Here is a 6,804-nt window from a genome sequence, read left to right as displayed (position 1 = left end):
TGGTATGATTGGGTATTCCTTGGTTATATGCTTAAGAGTGGTAAAGCTGGGTCTCGAGGTAGAGATTAACAGCAAATATCCCAAAAGCAATAGAATTGAACTTACAAAGAAAGTAGATTGCATTTTGCCTCACATTGTACAGGAAATAACCATATCTGGAGCTCATACATTTTATACAGATGCAAACAAACAAGGAAAGGTAGTTTACCAGTCAGAAATTTTAAGTAAAATGTTTCAAAGTCCTTATAATCAGGTTTCAAAATTGGAATTGTATACTATTCTGTTGGTATTAATGGAATTTTCTGAACCTCTCAACATTGTTACTGATTCTCAATATGCTGAATGAGTGGTATTACATATTGAAACTGCAAAATTTATAGTTGATAAGTCAGAATTAACTTCACTACTTATTCACTTACAAGATATAATCAGGAATAGGAAGCATCCCTTTTATATAATTCACATCTGATCCCAAATGGGTCTGCCAGGCCCTCTAGCACAAGGTAATTGTAAGATTAATAAATCATTGATAGGAAATATGCTGAGGCCTCAGTGTTTCATAAAAATATCATGTCAATAGTAAAGGTTTAAAAAAGGATTTTTCCATAACCTAGCAACAAGCCAAGGAAATATCCTACTTGTTTTTTTTACAATCAGTCTCTGGTACTACCAGGATGTAACCCAAAGGGTACTCAGAGGAATGAAGGCTGGCAGATGGATGTGCTTCACTTTTCAAAATTTGCAATATTGAAATATATACAGCACACCATTGATACTTATTCAGTTTTTCAATGGGAAACTGCTAGAAAAAAATGTCCCAGGAAAAGGAGTAAATTGGCCTATTGGTGTATCACATATAAAATTTCAAAAGTCTTCTTAAATGTTTGTTTCTGCTCTTCTCTATAGACACTTAACACAAATGGTCTTTTTGTAGTCTCAGTTCAATTAACAATTAAAGCTGGCTTTAGAGTTGGAGAATGACTCTCTCCTTCTTGAAATCCAAGCATGTTGTTAAAAGGAAAATGCAAAATCCCTGTATCATGACACAAGAAAGAGCCATCTTCTGATATGGGCAGATGAAAACCAAAAAATTAAGGGACTATTCTATTGCCAATAATCTCAATTCTTCGGTTTTATCTTGATTCTTTAAATTTTTCTTAAAGTATTAATTTTATAACAAAATTTATACACACACACACACAAACACACACACACACACACACACACACACACACATATATATGTCATGTTATATAGAACACTAATTAATTATAGAAAGAAGGCTTCATTTACTGCCTATACATGTTTTTGTGTTTGAGTCTCTGTCAGTTTTCTGCAAAGAATCATGACCAGGCCTGAAATTGAATTTGAAATCTCCAGACAGATGATGAGGCCCAATAACAACAATTCCACATGGACAATAATAATACCACTAAGCTGACAAACACCACCTAAAGATCTGCTTTGGACTACAAACTGCACAGAACAACTTCAAGATGGATAGCTGAGATGATCCAGCTTCACAGACTACTCCAACAAGGACATGAGATAAGCTCTGAACTTTGGCATTATACAGAATCTGAACAGCAAATGATATAGCTACCTCTCCTTGGAACTTGACAATTAACCCAAACATTTTCTTTTCAGGACCCCCTAAAGATGCTTTCACCCAAAACAGCAGAAAGCAATTTTAAGAACACAACACCCACATTTCCAAGAGGTGTGGTGTGGCACATAGATTTTGGTCTTTCAATTGGTTTCATGTTTGGGATAGTTGTCATTGTTTAGGAGGGTTGGTTACAAGTTGTTCTTGTTAATGGTAAGGAAAAGGGCTAAACAAAGAAGATTAGATTTAAAGTTCTTGTTTGAAAAATAAAGAGGATATAGATTATTGAATCTACTCGAAAAGAAAAGAGGATATATATACATGTATTATATATATGTATTATATATTATATATATGTATTAAAAAGTAGATTATTGAATCTATTTTAAAAAGACAACTAGTAGTTTTAAATACTTTACATTGGATTAGATTTTTATATATTGTATACAAAGTATATATTGAGATTGATATTGTTAGAAAATGCTGTATTTATATTTCTAATTTTGTTCAGGATATTGTACTTATACAGTTCATTTAACAATGTAATGCAATTTGCTAATCATTGAATGTTATTATTACCAACTATTAGGATATAAAGAAATGAAAATTAATAGACATTACAATTTAACTTGTAGTCATATTAGGTATGTTTTCATGGTTAAACAAAAATATATATATTAGATAGACAGATCATGTTCAAACCCTTCAGAGATCTACATAATATGGCTGTAGCTGAAGTTTTCTCCAGTCCTGCCCAGCCCCATGGACCCTGCAACTGCTTATAAAATAATCACCCAGAAGCTTATATTAATTAAACTGTTCAGCTATCATGTCAGGCCTACCACTAACTAACTCTTATACTTAAATTCAGCCCATTTCTGTTAATCTATATGTTGCCATGTGTTCCATGACTTTACCTATTGCCTTTATATGCTGCTCACTGGACAGCAGGCTGGCATCTCCTGACTCAGCCTTCCTGTTCCCAGAATTCTTTACCCTGCTTTATCACCTATACTTCCTGCCTGCCTACTGGTCAATCAGCATTTTATTTACACAGACCGATATAAGCAATGCTTTCTCTTTTCTCTTTTTTAAAGGAAGATTTTAACTTTCACATAGTAAAATTACATATAACAGAACAATTATCAAGCAAGAATTACAGTTACAATCTAGTCTATTTATAATATCTAGTCTATTTGTATTTGGCAAAATTAAAGAAGATATTTTATCTATCCTATATTTGTGAGTCTAAGGTTTCTTATCTAACTTATCTTTTATTATGACTTTAGAAGTTGTAATTATCTAGTCTAAAACCTCAGAATGATATAACATTACCTGAGAAATGGGAGAAGGATGCAAGCAACTTTGGGGATCCTTGGGAGCATAGACAGAGACAGCTGGCAGCCTGGACAGTCATCCAAAGGTTTTCTGTAAAGTTGGGGCATCTGTCTTCAGCCTACAGGTCTAGAGTCTCCCAGTCACTTCTCTCTGTGTCCTGTAGAATGTCTGGCAGTTTCCTCTATGAAGGAGGAACCTAAAGGACCATTTGCCAAGCAAAGTTCATTGGTCACATTCCTATGGGTCCTCCATGTCTAGTCAATACATTTTTTCAAGCATTCCAGGCAAGAACAGTTTCTTGCCCAAATGTTATTTTTGCCAAGAAGAAGATAAACTCCATATGTAGTGTCTTCAATGCCCATCCTCCTCTCTGAAGTAAATTAGTGCTGCCAGGAGCAGACATGTCTCACTGTCCAGAAAGTCTAAATTTTTACATTTTAAATGCCATATTCTGTAGGTCTTTGAAGTGTTTGAAGATTACCTAGCTAATTGAATTATATCTATGTATACTTAGAAAACTTAACATGACTATAAGAACACTAATTATTAATCTGTATTTTAATTACCCATTACAATCTAAATGAGTTACATAAACAGAATACCTCAAACAAAAGTATAAATATATGTATATACACATATATATAATAACAAAATCAACTCTAAATTTGTACCGATTAACTAAAATCCATAGCAATATAAAACATTTTTAAACAGGTTGTTACTATTTATCCTGTCATAACTATATCCTCATTTCTTCTTTAGAAAGAGACTGAATTTATAATCAACCTGCTTTACATAAAAATAAACATTTATAAAACATGTTTTGGGTGTAGCTTCTTACTATTTCCTGCTGAACGAGGACACTGTATTCTTATGATGACATAAAGAAAATTTTAGGATTATGAAGTAGTCTGTGAGGCTGTATTGTCTGAGACAGTTGCTTTGAAATCATTCTGGATGTTGGATCATCTGGCCTATGATGTCATTGGAGACCATTCAGGGACTTGGCTAGTCAAATCTGATGTATCTTAATCTGGAACAAATCCATAGCCTTTGGCTTTCTGTGGAAACAAAAGCAGAACCTCCTTTCCAAAGCAACATATCCTAAGATCCAAATTTTGAAGTCAAGGTACCTTTAAAATATACATATTGGCTTTACTCAGCAGCCTTTACAATCAAATGTCTGTCTGGATTTAAAAATCCCTAAGACAACACAATATAGATTCTCTGTGTGGTATCCCATCTTTACGTGGCTTATTTTTTTTATATTACCCTTTAAAGACTTTATTTTTTTTCTCCTTCAGGGTGTTTATTTCCCAGTCAGAAGAGAAGCAGGGACAGGTTCCTCTGCCTGTTGAGGTCTAGGCCTGGCAGACACCACACGGGGATGAGGGATGGGGAGGGGATGCACAGGAGACAGTTCCCAACTGTCTGCACTTGGTCCCACGTTTGTCCTGGATGGGTCAGGGGAGGGCCTGCCCAGGGATGGTGGCACCAAGAGCCAAGGCAAAGGCATCAGGCCAGCTGGCCCAAATGGAGGCAGTAAGTACTGACAGGCTAGACATGAGGTCAGCCATAGGGCCCAGGTGAGACAAGTGAGGCTCGGCTGGCTTTGTCCCTTGGCTCTCTGTGGGGACAGGGGCTTTGAGTCTGCCTACAAGGACAGAGAAGGCAGAGGAATGAGGCACCCTATCCTGCCTCCTAGATGGGGCTGGAGGCATTGAGTTTTGGCAACTGACCTTCCCATAGCTAATGGAACCACCCTCAACCCTGGCCATTGGGAGCGGAAAAGAGCTGGCCAGGCCTGCAGGAAGCAACAGCAGCACACCCCAGGCCTCTCAGCGTGGGTCACCAGGTTGGGGATGGCAAACAAGGCAAGGACAAGGAGACCACATGCTCAAGAAGACACTGGAGTTAAGAGTTAGCGACGGCCCCCAGTACACGTTGCACATGTTAAGGCATCATGGTTAGACAGTGACTGACAGTGATGAATGACCTGGCCAGGGAGTGGAAGGGCTAGAGGACAGACAGACAGCCCTTCCCCATGATGAGGAGCCTAGCTCAGCTGGGGCAGAGACAAAGTTGGCTGGGCAACCTAGACAGTGTTCCATTCCATTCTAGAAGCCATGCCTGAGGAAAGGAAGACAGAGGGAACCTGGAGGTACACAGCAGACTGGAGGCCTAGGCTGGAACCCATCCCCCACTGCACAGGCAAAAGCAGCAATGTGACACTGGAGACCACAGGGGCCTGCAGGCAGGAGGTGGAGGAGGGGCAGACAGAAGAGCTGTCTGCCTGAGCGGACCAGGGAGGAACAGTGAGGGAGGGTCCAGTCAGCACTTTGGTTTGGGGTGAGTAGGGGTCTAGGATGGGGCATGTCGGTCCTTCTGTCTGTCCATCACCCTGCCCGCCTCCCAGCTGGAGCTCAATCCTTCCATTCCTTTTTGATGGTGAGATTCCACTCCCAGGACAGGTGGTCAGTCTTGTCATCATCTGTGAAGTGGGACTTGATGTAGCAACTGCCCCGAGCAAGCATGACTTTGGGGGCCTCCTCCATAGGTGTCGGGAACCCATGTTCCTCAGCCCGGGGCCCATAGTTCCCGACCATATATAGTCAGTCTTGTCAATTTTGACCCCTTTCCTGTATGTGTGCTGGATGTACTTCATGCCTGACACGATCTCTCTGTTCACCTGGAAAGAGATTTTTATCCAGTACTCCACCCCTTCCTTCAACACAAATGACTGTTTCTTGAAGCTCTCTAGATCACCTGTCAGGTCCAGTTCCAGAGGGCCGGGGGCAGCGCTGCACACCAAGGTCAGGAGGGTCACAATGACATTGGGGACATTGGGGTCTGCAGAGACAGCCACTCGGCCCAGTAGGGCTTCCTTATACTTTCGAAGGCTCTCATCATCCTTGTCCAGTTCCTGGATCTCCTGGATGCTCTTCTGGGCTGGGGGCTTATAGTTGACCGAGAGCTCATCTTCCTCATTCTCAGCCACTATCTGGGCAAGCTGCTCAGCTCTGGGTTCCTGTTCTGCCATGCTCACCTCTAGCCTGGGACACTGGAGGTTCGACCGCCACTCTCATGCTCCCTCCCACACCAAAAAATGAAGACTTTATTTTTTAAAACTATTTCTTTCTATAACTATATATATTTCTTTTTGTCTCTCTTGTAAGCCTACATACATTTTTACACACATTGCAAACTATTCCATCTGAATCTTATTGTGAACCTATCGCTTTAAACTGCAGCATTACTAGGACTAAAATAGCTGTTTTGGCTTCCCAACAGGGCAAAACTATGTTTACTGCCAAGCTCACTGCTGACTCTGGGAAGCAGTGGGTCTATGCTTCCATCCAGGAGTGTATAGCCCAAAACCCCTCATTTTTTTTAAATTATCAAGAACTATATCCACCATGCAGCATAGTGAAGAGCTTGAAGACACCTCTGTGTAATGTGGCATAGGTCAAGCCCGCAGGCCATGAACCTACCATAGAGTAGCTCAAGTATGTAGGATGCTGCTAACTTGAGAGAGACAACTAGGAAGCTGTTTTTAGCTCCATTTTAGAACTTTTTGAAAAAGCTTTTTCAGGTTTTATGTGGAAACTGTTGCCTCACATTCTAGCACCATTTGTAGCTGAAGTTTTCTCCAGTCCTGCCCAGCCCCACAGATCCTGCAACCACTTATAAAATAATCACCCAGATGCTTATATTAGTTAAACTGCTTGGCCATTAGCTCAGGCCTACCAGTGACTAGCTCTTACACTCAAACTCAGCCCATTTCTGTTAATCTATATGTTGCCATGTGTTCCATGACTTTACCTGTTGCCTTTACATGCTGCTCCCTGGACAGCAGGCTG

The 6,804-nt window shown here is 40.2% G+C and overlaps 1 pseudogene; it reads right to left on the bottom strand.

Moving 5' to 3' along the window:
* Positions 1 to 5,367: 5,367 nt before the first annotated feature.
* LOC118570579 lies at positions 5,368 to 6,011 on the bottom strand (annotated as a pseudogene).
* Positions 6,012 to 6,804: the final 793 nt, after the last annotated feature.

Source organism: Onychomys torridus, chromosome 19 (assembly GCF_903995425.1).
Source record: "Onychomys torridus chromosome 19, mOncTor1.1, whole genome shotgun sequence".
Taxonomy (NCBI): domain Eukaryota; kingdom Metazoa; phylum Chordata; class Mammalia; order Rodentia; family Cricetidae; genus Onychomys; species Onychomys torridus.
This window is presented reverse-complemented; position numbering and strand designations above follow the sequence as displayed.